A 13,337-nucleotide genomic window follows, 5' to 3' on the forward strand; every position below is an offset into this window, starting at 1 on the left:
GCAAAGGGGTTCTCTCAAATTGAAGGTTTGGATTTTGGAGAGACCTTTGCACCGGTTGCAAGATTAGAAGCCATCCGTATCCTTCTTGCATATGCATCACATCATGAAATGAAACTATATCAAATGGATGTGAAAAGTGCATTTTTAAATGACTTTATTAATAAACTAGTCTATGTTGATCAACCTCCCGGGTTTGAAGACCCTAGATATCCTAATCATGTTTATAGGTTGTCCAAGGCACTATATGGACTTAAGCAAGCCCCAAGAGCTTGGTATGAGCGCCTTTGGGACTTCCTTATTGAGAAGGGCTTTACTATTAGGAAGGTCGATACCATACTATTCACCAAAAAGCTTGATGGGCATATCTTTATTTATCAAGTATATGTTGACGATATCATCTTTAGATCATCAAATGAAGACTCATGCAAAGAATTTGGTGAATTAATGTCTAAGGAGTTCGAGATGTCAATGATTGGTGAGCTTACATTCTTTCTTGGTTTTCAAGTCAAGCAAATGATAGAAGGCATCTTCATCTCTCAAGAGAAATACATAAAAGATCTTCTCAAGAGATTCAAGATGGATAAATGTAAGCCAATAAAAACACCAATGCCTACTAATGGACATCTCGACCTAGATAAGGGAGGTAACACGGTTAATCAAACTTTCTAGCGTTCTATGATTGGTAGCTTGTTATATTTAACCGTATCTTGGCCCGACATCATGTTTAGTGTGTGTATGTGTGCTAGATTTCAAGCTAGTCCTAAAGAAACACATTTAATTGCCGTAAAAAGAATCCTTAGGTATCTTAAGCACACACCAAGCATTGGCCTTTGGTATCCCAAAGGAGCTTTATTTGAATTAATTAACTATTTCAATTTGGATTACGCCGGATGCAAAGTTGATAGAAAGAGCACATCCGGGGGGTGCCATTTGCTTGGTAGATTACTTGTGTCTTGATCCTCCAAGAAATAAAATAGTGTGGCTTTGTCCACCGCCGAAGTGGAATACATTGCCGCGGGTGCTTATTGTGCATAAATTTTATACATGAAGCAAACTTTGCTAGACTATGGAGTAGTTCTAGAAAAGGTACCTCTTTTGTACGATAATGAAAGTGCGGTAAAACTTGCAAATAATCCGGTTCAACACTCTCGCACCAAGCATATAGATATCCGCCATCACTTTCTAAAAGATCATGTGGCTAAAAATGATATATCACTAGAAGGTGTAAGATCCGAAGATCAATTAGCGGATATCTTCACTAAACCGCTAGATGAGGCTACTTTTTGTAGATTGCAAAATGAGCTCAATGTACTTGATTTTAGTAACTTCACTAAAATTTGAGCTTGTGTTGTCCCTTGCATTCATTGTAATATACAACATGCTTAATTTGTGGTAATGCATATAGGGCTTGTCTAACATGGTTAAGATAACTGCCGAAAAGCGTGTGAAGAAGCTTAACCTTGGATCAAACTTGACAAGCAACTAGATTTACTTACAAGTATTGCATATGCATGAATGTTGTTTTGTCGTTTTGTTCCATTTGCCCTCTTGTTGCCTATTTTCTTAAAAAGAATTATAGCCTAAGGCAAAATATTTTGAAAAATATGAGGGTTTGAGAGAGGTCACTCATATCAGTCCCAATTGGTATTTATTTGGATCTTATTCAAGTTGGGACCTGATTGGGAATAGGCAGCGCAAAGGAAGTTTGAAGATTTGCTAGAAAAAGTGCACCGGACACTGCACCGGACGCTGCTGTCCAGCGTCCGGTCAGTTCACAGGAGGTGAACTACTGGTGAAGGAGTGACCGGACGCTGCGTCTGTGCGTCCGGTTAGGAGGGGATCTAGCGTCTGGTTGATCGAAGGAAGAACAAGTTGTACTGACCGGACCCTGCCTGTGTCCGGTCATGGACCACCGAACACGTCCGGTCCCGATTCCAGAGGAATTAGACCTCTCTAGAATCGACCGGACGCTGGGTGGTAGCGTCCGGTCGCTACCACCGGAGCGTCCGGTCAGTGGATCTCGCGCGATTTCAGGTCTCTTTTCTCCGTTTCCTTCTCTGTCATGTTTGGGACCCTCATATAACCACTGCCTTCGTGTTCTTTCTCCTTGACCTAACCCGCGCCACCGAATCCCGTAGTGACCTAGCTAGCGTCGTCGCCTTCGCTGCCGCTGCTAGCCCGTGCCGCCGTAGCCCGTCGTTATCTCCCCTGCCTGCGCCGCCAGCAGTCGTGCCCCATGCCACGCTCCTTGCGCCGGCCACGCACGCCACCATGCCACAGCACTTGGGGCCCCACTGCCACAGTCCTCGCCCTAGCTTGCTCCGCCTGCCACCACTTCGACGACTCTAGCAGTACAGCCTAGTGGGCTTCAGAGTCAGGGATAGCCTCCAGCTCCATTTGCTTCACCTATAGTTTAGGTGTTCTAGTGGTTGTCTTCACCAGTGGTAGCCCCGCAGTTCATGCCTCTACAGACGGGCTTTACACCAAAGCAGTCTTCCTCGCTATTCGTGCCTGACACGTCAGTCTCCAGGAGTCTTGGAGCATCCTTCAGCGAGTTGACCGGCATGCCTACTTCGCCTCATATGCATACCGCCGATCCGTCTACAGCAGCTCCAGCTATCATGACTACTCAGAGGCTCCCCTTGTCTGTCGCCTCGTCAGATTCTACGACAGACATACTAGCAGCTTCATAGGCAGCACCAGCCCTAGCTCAGACCCAGATCGCTTCAGCGACACTTCCTGCTACAGAGGGTCAGTCAATACAGAGCTCAGGGTCAGATAATGATGGCGCTCAGTTCCATCTTGCTCCACGTACTTCAGCGCCTGACTCGTCCGCTGCAGCCCCGCCGACCGACCCTTTGGTTTTGGTGTTTGACGCCAAAGGGGGAGAGGGTTCGAGTATATAGACTCAGGGGGAGCGAGTTTTAGGGGGAGCTAGTTATCTAGTATTAGCTTATTATATACATTTGAAGTTTTATTTATGTGATACACTATTACTTATGCATTCGTGTGTTTACTTTCATGCATACTATTATTCTATCTATGTGATAGTGTTATCTATGTGATTGTGATATATGACATGTGTGCTTTCTACTTTGCATTATTTAAATGTCATATCACTTGTGTTATGCTCATTTGCCTTTGCTTCCGCATTTATACTACGAAGCAAATGAGCTTTGTTATTTGTACTCATGCTTAATTCATATCCTTTGAGTACATTATGTTGGCTTGGGTCATATAAGCTTGCCTAACTCTTTTGTTCTTATCGACAAAAGCTTATATGAACCAAGCCCGTCAAAAAACCTCACTCTTTAACATACTCGAGGTGGTATTGTCATCAATCACTAAAAAAGGGGAGATTGAAAGCATCTAGGCTCCTAGTTGGGTTTCGGTGATTAAATGACAATACAAGATTACTATGACTAACGTGTGTTTTGTAGATGCAATTAAGTTAGGTCATGGTAATGGAGATCGATTGGGCAATCGAGGTTGTCATGCCCCTATGATGGAAATTATTTTGGTTTTCAAAGGATGGACGACAAGGTTAAGGATGACTAGTTCTAAGTGTCGATTGGAGCTGGAGAGACACTTAGAGTAGTTTAGGACTTTGTTTTTCCTTTGGCCATACTATTAAGGGGGGTATGGACGGGTAGCTTGACCTAGTTGAGTCTAGTGAGTTAGGTGTGGTGCACACTTGTTAAACCTAGCTCTAGGTAGCTCCTATAAATGCCTAAGATCCTTTAGAGCAAACTTCATTCACAAATAATCGAGAGTTGGAAGTGAATGAAGGGTCAAATACTGACCGGACGCTGGCTCCGGTGCGACCGGACGCTAGCCGCAGGGTCCGGTCAGTTCATTTGACCGAGGAGAACAAGTCTGGTGTGACCGGACGCTGTAAGGTCAATGTGACCGGACGCTGAGGGCCAGCGTCTGGTCGACTCCAGTAAGGGTCCAGACTTGAGAAAGTGTGACCGGACGCGTCCGGTCAATACTGACCGGACCCTGAGGGTTCAGCGTCCGGTCGAGTCCAGTAAGGGTCCAGTAAGGGTTTTATACGATCGGACGCGTCCGATCAGTGCCGACCGGACCCTGCCAGCGTTCGGTTAACTCATAACTACTGGCTCATGGGTTGAACTGACCGGAGCGTCTGGTCAACACGACCGGAGCGTCCGGTCACCCCGCAGAAGCTCATAACGGTTTGTTTTTAGGCTGCCTTATAAATAGAAGCTCCACTCGTGTGTGGAGTCACTTTTGCTCATTCCAACAGCTGAGAAACACGTTTGTGAGTGTCAAGAAGAGCAAGGTCCTAGTGAGGTGTTTGTGATTTGAGAATCCAAGAGTGAAACCTCATTAGTGAATCAAGAGTAGACAAGTGTGCATCCATCGTCTCATTAGGCTTCGCGAGGTCAAGTGAGAGTTCGTGCTTGTTACTCTTGATGATCGCCGTCACCTAGATGGCTTGGTGGTGATTGGGAGCTTGGTGTTCACCCGACGGAGCTTGTGGGTGACCCAACTCAAGTTGTGAGCGGTTTTGGATAATTCGCCGCGACAGAGTGTCGACGAATCAACCCGTAGAGAGCACTTGATCTTTGTGCGGATCAAGGGGGAGCTACACTCTTGCGTGGGTGCTCTAACAAGGACTAGTGGGGAGTGGCGACTCTCCGATACTTCGGCAAAATATCGCCGCGTTCCTTTCTTTCTCTATTTACTTTGAGCATTTACTTTGAGTATTTACTTTGAGCAATTCAATACTTGTTTTACATCCATAGAACTGCTTGCTACAGTAAGTTTGGAACATAGGTTGCAAGTTCGTTGTGTGTTAGTTTGATAGAAACACTTTTTAAGGCACAAGGGGTTAATTGGGCTATGCGTAAGATTTGATTATTGCAAGAGAATTTAGAATTAGCCCAATTCACCCCCCTCTTGGGCGTCTTGATCCTTTCACACCTGACTCCTGCTCCAGGAACAACGCGACGTAGGGAGTCAAGTCCGAGTCACTATAGCCTCGGAATCAGTGTACAGAACCAACTGCTTCCACCAAGCCTCGGCAATCCACTTCAGGGTCTCGGCAGCCTTGGAATTCGCGCCCACCGAGCCCCTCACGATGGCTCGACCTCAGCACCAACTGAGCCTCGGCTCTTTGCGCGGTCAACACACAGCGACCGGCACGTCGCCCGCCATGCCCTGCGTCAAGCTATCACTGGAGCTCTCACGCTGCACAGGATCGGATGTGACCGGTGCGGCGCCCTAGTGCATCAAGGACGAGGACCGCACCGTCGACCATGCCGCCACAGTGACAAGCTACAGGGCTCGGAAACGTCACCTCCGCTCACAGGACGCCGCATAGTAAACGCATGTACCACCCCTGTCCCTCCCCTTCGACTATAAAAGGGAGAGACCGAGGCCGTTTCTAGGAGGACGAACTCACATGCGCTTACGTTTAGGCTGACACTTACGCTCACAGACGACGGGCTCACGAGTTCACGAACTCACGCATAGACGCTCAGACGAACACACGCTCTTCCCCGCCGCCTGAGATTAACATCTCAAGCAAACCACACCACACCACGTAGAGACCTAGGACTAGCTTCCTCTCTTGTCCTGCTTGTAAATCCCTAGTACGAGCACCTCGGTGCAAGGAATACAAGATCGATCTCTTAGACTAGACGTAGAGCACCTATTGCCTGAACCAGTATAAACCTTGTGTCTCTTTGCATCACCATCCGGGATTGGGAACACGCAGTACAAATTTACTAGTTGGTTGAGGGCTCGCCGGTCTAAAACATCGATAAGTTCCCACCCTAAATTCCAAAAAAGTGCTACAGTAGCCATCACATCGAATCTCGCGATACATGCATGATGTATTAAATATATATGAAAAAAAACTAATTACACAGTTTGATTGGAAATTGCGAGACGAACGTTTTGAGTCTAATTAGTCCATGATTGAATACTATTTACCAAATAAAAATAAAAATACTACGATAGCTAAATTTTCAATTTTCACCCCCAACACGCGCTTACGGAAGAAACTAAACGAAAAGGCTCTGTAACTTCACGCTGATCAGATCCGATCCGGGCACGTTCGAGTTCGAGAGGCGCGGAGATCGGGGCCTGGTTTTAGATTGTAAGTTTTTTCATTTTTTTTATCACATTAAATTTTTAAACACATGTATAGAGTATTAAATGTAGATAAAAAAATAACTTGTTATATAGTTTGATTATAAATTACGAGACAAATCTTTTGAACCTAGTTAAACCATAATTAAACAATAATTATTAAATACAAACAAAAAATACTACAATGCTAAATACTGATTCCTAACCTCACTCTAAACTGTCGCCGGACGTCCAGCGCCTGGAACCACAACCAGCGTTGGTAGGAGTAGCACAGGAGGCACAGCCACACAGGACTAGGGTAGGTACGCCTGTGCAGCGCAGGCCAGGCCCGTCAGCGTCAATCGCTGTCGCGCCGTGCGACCGAGCCGCTGCCGTGCCGCCTGCCAAGACTTGCATGCTCATGCTCCAACCCCCAACCCCAACCGGCGTCCCGGCCGTGAGGTGTGGACGTGTGGTGCCCGTCCACTGCACGGTCGCGTGCCTGCCTCCCGGCCGCCCCTACGGCCACGGACCACGCATCACGGTCTGGTCCAAACGATTCGATGTGGGGACAGTACTGTACCCCCAATCGCAGGCTCGCAGCAGGTACCGTGCGTGGCAGTGGCACGCGTTTTTCCAGGGACCAGGGCCCAGGGCCGGTCTAGTCGACGACACGACGTGCCCAGCAGTACGTGGAGGAGTACGCCGTGTCAATCGACCCCATCCATCCACCGTCTCGTCTTCTTCCCTGAGGCCATGTTTAGGCCTCACCTAAAATCCAAAATTTTTCAAGATTCTTTGTCACATCAAATCTTGCGATAGAGCATTAAATATAGATTAAAAAAATAACTAATTGCACAGTTTGTCCATAATTGGCGAGACGAATCTTTTAAGCCTAAATAGTCCATAATTAGACAATTTTTACCAAATACAAACGAAAGTACTACAGTAGCTAAAAACCAAAAATTTTCACATCTAAACAGGGCCTTAGCTTCAACAACTTTTCTCAAAAAAGTGTTGCAGTACCACGTCGAATCTTGCGAAACGTGCATGGAGTATTAAATATAGACAAAAAAAACTAATTACATGATTTGGTTGAAAATCACGAGACGAACGTTTTAAATCTAATTAATCCATAATTAAATATTAATTATCAAATAAAAACGTAGCTAAAATCCTAAACTTCACCCCGCGGAACCAGGCCTGAGCCGCTGAAGAGTGATCTCTGGGCCAGGCCAGCCCGTACCCGTCGTTTTGAGGAAAGGACGTGCAGCGCCGCGGCAGACGGCCACAGTACTCGGAGTACTAGGTCCTGTTCTCCTAAACTTCTAACTTTAGCTCTGATTTAGTTTCACCCTAACTTTCAAAAAGTTGCTATAGTACCTGTCACATCAAATGTTTACGGCTCGTGCATGGAGCATTAAATGTAGACGAAAAAAACTAATTGCACAGTTTGGTGGGAAATTGCGAGACGAACGTTTTGAGCCTAATTAGTCCATGTTTGAACACTATTTGCCAAATAAAAACAAACGTGCTACAGTAGCCCTAAAATTCAAATTCCTACAACTAAACGAGACGAATCTTTTAAACCTAATTAGTCAATGTTTGGACAATAATTTAGGGCCTGTTTAGAATCCAAAAATTTTTGTGCAGTAACCGTCACATCGAATCTTGCGGCACATGCATGGAGTACTAAATGTAGACAAAAAAAAAACTAATTACACAGTTGGTCGAGAAATCGCGAGACGAAACTTTTAAACCTAATTAGTCCATAATTAAACACTAATTAACAAATACAAACAAAATGCTACAGTGAGCCAAAATCCAAAAAAATTTAGATCTAAACGGAGCCTTATAAATACAAACAAGTGCTACAGTGTTGAAATGCAAAGTTCCGGCCGAACTAAACGGTGCCAGGGGGCCTGCCGCAGGATCAGCCGATCAGGTCAGGCAGAGGCAGGCCTGCTGGCTGCTGCAGCCTTACAGAACCGAGGCCTCAGGCCTGCAGTTGAAGGTCTCTCGGATCCATTCATTGGCCATTGCTGCTGGTACGGTGCTGGCTGGACAGCTTTTGCGTTTGTTACTGTGGTTGTCACAAATGTAAGTTTTCCAAAAAAAAAAAAAAAAGCTACCGTAGCCATCACATCGAATCTTGTGATACGTGTATGGAGCATTAAATATAGACGAAAAAAACTAATTGCACAGTTTGGTTAGAAATCGCGAGACGAATGTTTTGAGCCTAATTAGTCCATAATTGAATACTAATTGCCAAATAAAAGCGAAAGTGCTACAGTAACCAAATTTCTAAATTTCACCAATTAAACAAGACCATGATCTGGATAAACCATACAGTACGAGAGAGGCCAGGAAGAGGGAGTGAGCGTAGAGAAGAATTATTTGTTTATTTTTTTTATATAGATAGTCCACGGGACTATGGATGCCTTTAGTTATAGACTACGGCCTTGTTTAGATACACTCAAAATTCCAAGTTTTTTCACTCTCTCTCCATCACATCAATTTTTAGCCGTTTGCATGGAGCATTAAATGTAGGTAAAAAAAATAACTAATTGCACAGTTTAGTTGGAAATCACGAGATGAATCTTTTGAGCTTAGTTGGTCCACAATTGGACAATATTTATCAAATAAGACGAAAGTGCTACTATTCATCGGGTTGAAATCTTTTCACGATCTAAACGAGGCCTACACCTCTATAATGTTTCAGCTAGTGGGGTCTTGTTTAGTTTCCATCAAAATTCTAAGTTTTTTCACTTTCTCTCCATCACATCAATTTTTGGACACTTGTATGGAGTATTAAATATAGGTAAAAAAAATAACTAATTACACAGTTTAGTTGAAAATCACGAGATGAATCTTTTGACCCTAGTTGGTCTACGATGGGACAATATTTGCCAAATAAAACGAAAGTGGTACTATTCATCAGGTTGAAAAAACTTTCGATCTAAACCAGGCCTGGGTAAAAAATGTTCTAATGTCTGTGGACTATTTTTCTATAACACTGTGGTTGCCTTCAGTACACGAGAGTCTGAAAGCACCACCCAACAGGGCGCACGCTGCCAACCAGCAGCGGCACAGTGGACTCTATCACTCCATCCTCTCTCAGCTCTCATGCAATGCAACCCGGCTCATGCATGCACTGCACGTTCTCTCGTTGCCCTGCTACTGCGTTTCTGAATTCATTTCTTTACAGCTAGCACCCCGACTACCGATGGGCATGTGATCAACGGCTAAACCAGCTACTTTGCTCAAGGGCCCGAACAAATGTAATATCATCTTTGAGTATATGGTAAAATATACATAATTGTATTTCTCAACAACTTTTTAAATATTTTTACACTATTTAGAACCAAAATCATAATATTTTAATAAAAATGGCTGAATTGAGGCCTTATTGTGTTGTAAATTCAAATATTTGTAGGGATATTCAACACATGCATCGTTTGAGCAGCACTATCAAGTCTCAACATGCGGTTTCTTTAGAATTAAACAATGTGCCAGCTAATAAAAATACTAATGTGGCAGTATCATTGGTGAATAAAGAGAGCAAAATGATGAGAAAACGGTTTTTTCATAAGAAACAATGTCAGCTCTTGCTTCAAAGCTTGAAGAAACTGTCGCTTTTGCGTTGGGATCGAGCTGTAGTTTCCACTGGACTCGTGACTCCCAGATCCTGTGTCAAGGCTGTGTCTGTGTGCTCGGCCGCTCGCACGGCAGTACCAACTCCCAACCAGCGGCGAAGCTAGAGCAAAATGACGGGGGTGCACCTCTTAATTCACAACTACACTAACCGATATGATGTTCAATCAAAAAATAGCATAACTAATGTACAACTACTAGATTTTAATATCAAATTCGACTTCTAGCAATAGAGATGAGAATTTGGTCGAAACATAACACTCACCGTTTAACAAAAAGAAGTGTATTCAGTTGATAGAATGTCAAAATCATGAACAAAACAAGCCCAATATAGCAAAATATGTGATCCAGAAGACCATGATGAAGATCCCACTAGCCTAAAAGGAAAGAAAACAAATAGGTCAATTATTTAGCAAATAAATTGTAGAAGTATCGATTAAAAGTAGATACATTGCATTACCTATCAGAGATCATATTTACGTCATTTTCCTTCCATGGTCATGAAACGATGAACCACAACCTCGTTGCTAACTTTCTTCATTTCTTCTTTCTCTAGATAGCAAATAAGTCTATGACTCAAGTGTTGATCACTCATGCGATTAGACAAGCTTGTTTTGACAATCTTCATTCCAGAAAAGCATCTCTCAACTGTTGCAGTAGCGACAGGCAGTACTAGTACAAGCTTCAAAAGTCGATAGACCAATGGATAACAACGATGTTTCCCTGTCTCAACCATTTTTTGAGAGAGCTCACCAATAGTGTTGATGTTGGAGAATCTAGCATCTTCTCGCACATCGGCAATGTAAAGGCAAAGGTAATGACTAAGGTCTCTCAAATCATCAGTACTAAAATCATCAGGATATAGTTTTGCTAAGCTCATCAAAGTCTCCATATCAAAAGCATGAAATCGATCCCTTGGGTCGAAAGCGACCGAGCAAACAAGCAATTGAGAGCTTGTCTCACTAAAGCGGCTATCAAGCTCTTGAACTAGCCAATCAATAACATCATTAAAGCAATCCACTTCATAGTGATGCTTGTATGTAATTCCTGATTTTTTTCTAGGTTGTCGGGGATCAACATAGGACATCTTCCATTTCCACTCGGTCAATTTCATGCATGTCACAAAACTCATTCACTTCATCTAATAATTTGTCCCACCCATCTCTTCTAAGATTATTCAAATGGAGTCTAGTTGATTTCACACATCCAATGGCATTTACAATGTCTTGATGCCTTGCGTTGCAATGCTAATGACAAGGCATTTGTGGCAGTTAATGTAGTCAACATGAGATGCAAATAAAAGGCAAAGTCAAATGATTTGAAGTATACTAGAAGATTTGATGCTTGATCTCTATTTTTCCAATCTCTGTCATCCTTTTCAACAACTTTTAGCACTTCAACTATTGTAGGAAACATGTTGACTAAACTTTTGAAAGTTTTATAATGAGAACTCCAACGAGTATCTCCGGGTCTTTGAAGGCATTGCTCTTGATTTAACCCTGTCCCAGTCTCAAGTTGCCAACAACCTAATGCCTTTGTCACTTGTTCATGATTAATATCTCTAATCATATCCCTGTCTCTTAGCTAATCCACCCACCACATTTAATAAGATAGAAATCATGCTTAAGAAATTGCTTACGCCCTTATGTTTTCTCATGACTGCCACAATGACTAATTGAAGTTGGTGAGCAAAGCAATGCACATAATAAGCTGTCCTACTTTCTCTCATGATCAATGATTGCAAGCCATTGAACTCACCTCGCATATTGCTAGCACCATCATATCCTTGGCCTCGAACTTGCTTTAAGCTTAGTTTAAACTTTGCAAGTAAAGAATCAATAGATGACTTCAGGTGGGAAGAAGTCGTTTCAGTCACATGCACAACGCCAACAAACCTCTCTTTCACGATCCCACATTTGTCAACATACCTCAAGACCACAACCATTTGTTCTTTGCAAGAAACATCTCTTGACTCATCAACTAGCAAGCAAAACACATCATTGCCCAGTTCTTCAAGGATATAGTGTACAATCTCATTTGCAAAACATTCAACAATGTCCCTTTGAATTTCAGGAGCTAGCAAACAACTATTAGCTGCAGCATTTGTACTCACCGCTTTGCGTAACTCTAGATCATGTTGTGCTAAGCAATCATAAAACTCCTTGAAGTTCCCTTTATTGTTGGATTCTAGTGACTCATCATGACCACGAAAAGGCAATCCTTGCTTCAACAATAGCCTAGCAGTATCAATGGATCCATTCAACCGAGTAAAATAAGCCTTCTTTGCAGTCTCACTTATCTGATTGTAAGCAACATCTATGTGTTGCCTTCTTTGTAACAAATCATCACACTTCTTCATTGCATTATAGTAGTGTAAGCCACCAACATCACCAACATGTGACTTTAGCCTTCCTTTCCTATGATAACCATTCCAACCATTAACTATAAATGATTCATATCTTGCATCCTTCTTTTCTCTGAATAAGAAACAACAAAAGCAATATGCTCTGTCCTTTGACTCACTATATTCAAGCCAACTTCCAAACTCATCAAACCATTCCGGGATAAATCTTCTCGGCTTGTCTCCAATATCTGAAACAGGAAAATTACATGTGCGAGGCTGGCAAGGTCCATTTTCCAAATATTTTCTTCTGACCTTTTCTCTATGGTTAGGATGGTAAGCATCAATTTGTTTTCTCAAGCCTGGATCATATTTAATCTCCTCTTCCCAATTGAGATCATCTAGACATGAATTTCTGTTATTGTTGGCGGTGTCTGTGTCTGGAGCTTTCCGTTTATAAAACCTCTCCATGATTACCTATAATGTGCAAGCATAATCAAATTGCAGATCCATACTATCATAAATGTATATGCATATACTAAAAAGAGAAAACCCCAATTAATCACTAACCCTAAACTGCAACCTACTCAATTTCAACATATAACCAGGAAGAATCGAAATCGGATGTGAGGCTTAACTTGATTGAAATACAAGATAAATAAATTGAGGGTTTGATTCCTTGCCTTTTCTTTTGGAGCAGAAGTCCAGAACAGAGATAGCTAGAGAGGCCGTGAGGGTGAGCACCCTCACATCAGGCTGTTGCCGCGACCATCGGGCGCTCGGCTCGGCTCGACGAGATGACGACAGGGAAGGGGAAGGGGCGCCGGCGTCAGCGACCAGCAGGGATCGTCGCCGGCATGGCGGCATCAGTGCCTTGCCACCCCTGCCCAGCTGCCCTTGCGTAGTTGCGTCGCTGGCTCGCTGCGTCAGGCGAAACGCCGCGGCCTCCTCGCCCCTCGCGAACTCGCGCGCGGCCACGGCGAAAATTCCCATGGAGACAGGCAGACAGCCGTGCGTGGAGACTCGATTGGCATCCTTCTCCTGGAAGCAACCTGCGACGTGGGCTTGGGCCAGTGGGGGTTGTCTGCTTTTGGGCCGGGGGGTGCACAAACGGTGGAAATTTGCTCCTCATAACATAGTTTCGATTTTGGCCTGGGTGCCTAGGCATCCAGCGCTCTCAACGTGGCTTCGCCCGTGCTCCCAACCATTCAGCTCCGCCATGCTACCTACTGCATGTCGTGTG

General features: G+C 43.8%; 1 pseudogene; it reads right to left on the reverse strand.

The window, feature by feature from the left end:
- Positions 1–10,234: 10,234 nt before the first annotated feature.
- LOC136454207 (uncharacterized) lies at positions 10,235–13,087 on the reverse strand (annotated as a pseudogene).
- Positions 13,088–13,337: the final 250 nt, after the last annotated feature.

This window comes from Miscanthus floridulus, chromosome 5 (assembly GCF_019320115.1).
Source record: "Miscanthus floridulus cultivar M001 chromosome 5, ASM1932011v1, whole genome shotgun sequence".
Lineage (NCBI taxonomy): Eukaryota > Viridiplantae > Streptophyta > Magnoliopsida > Poales > Poaceae > Miscanthus > Miscanthus floridulus.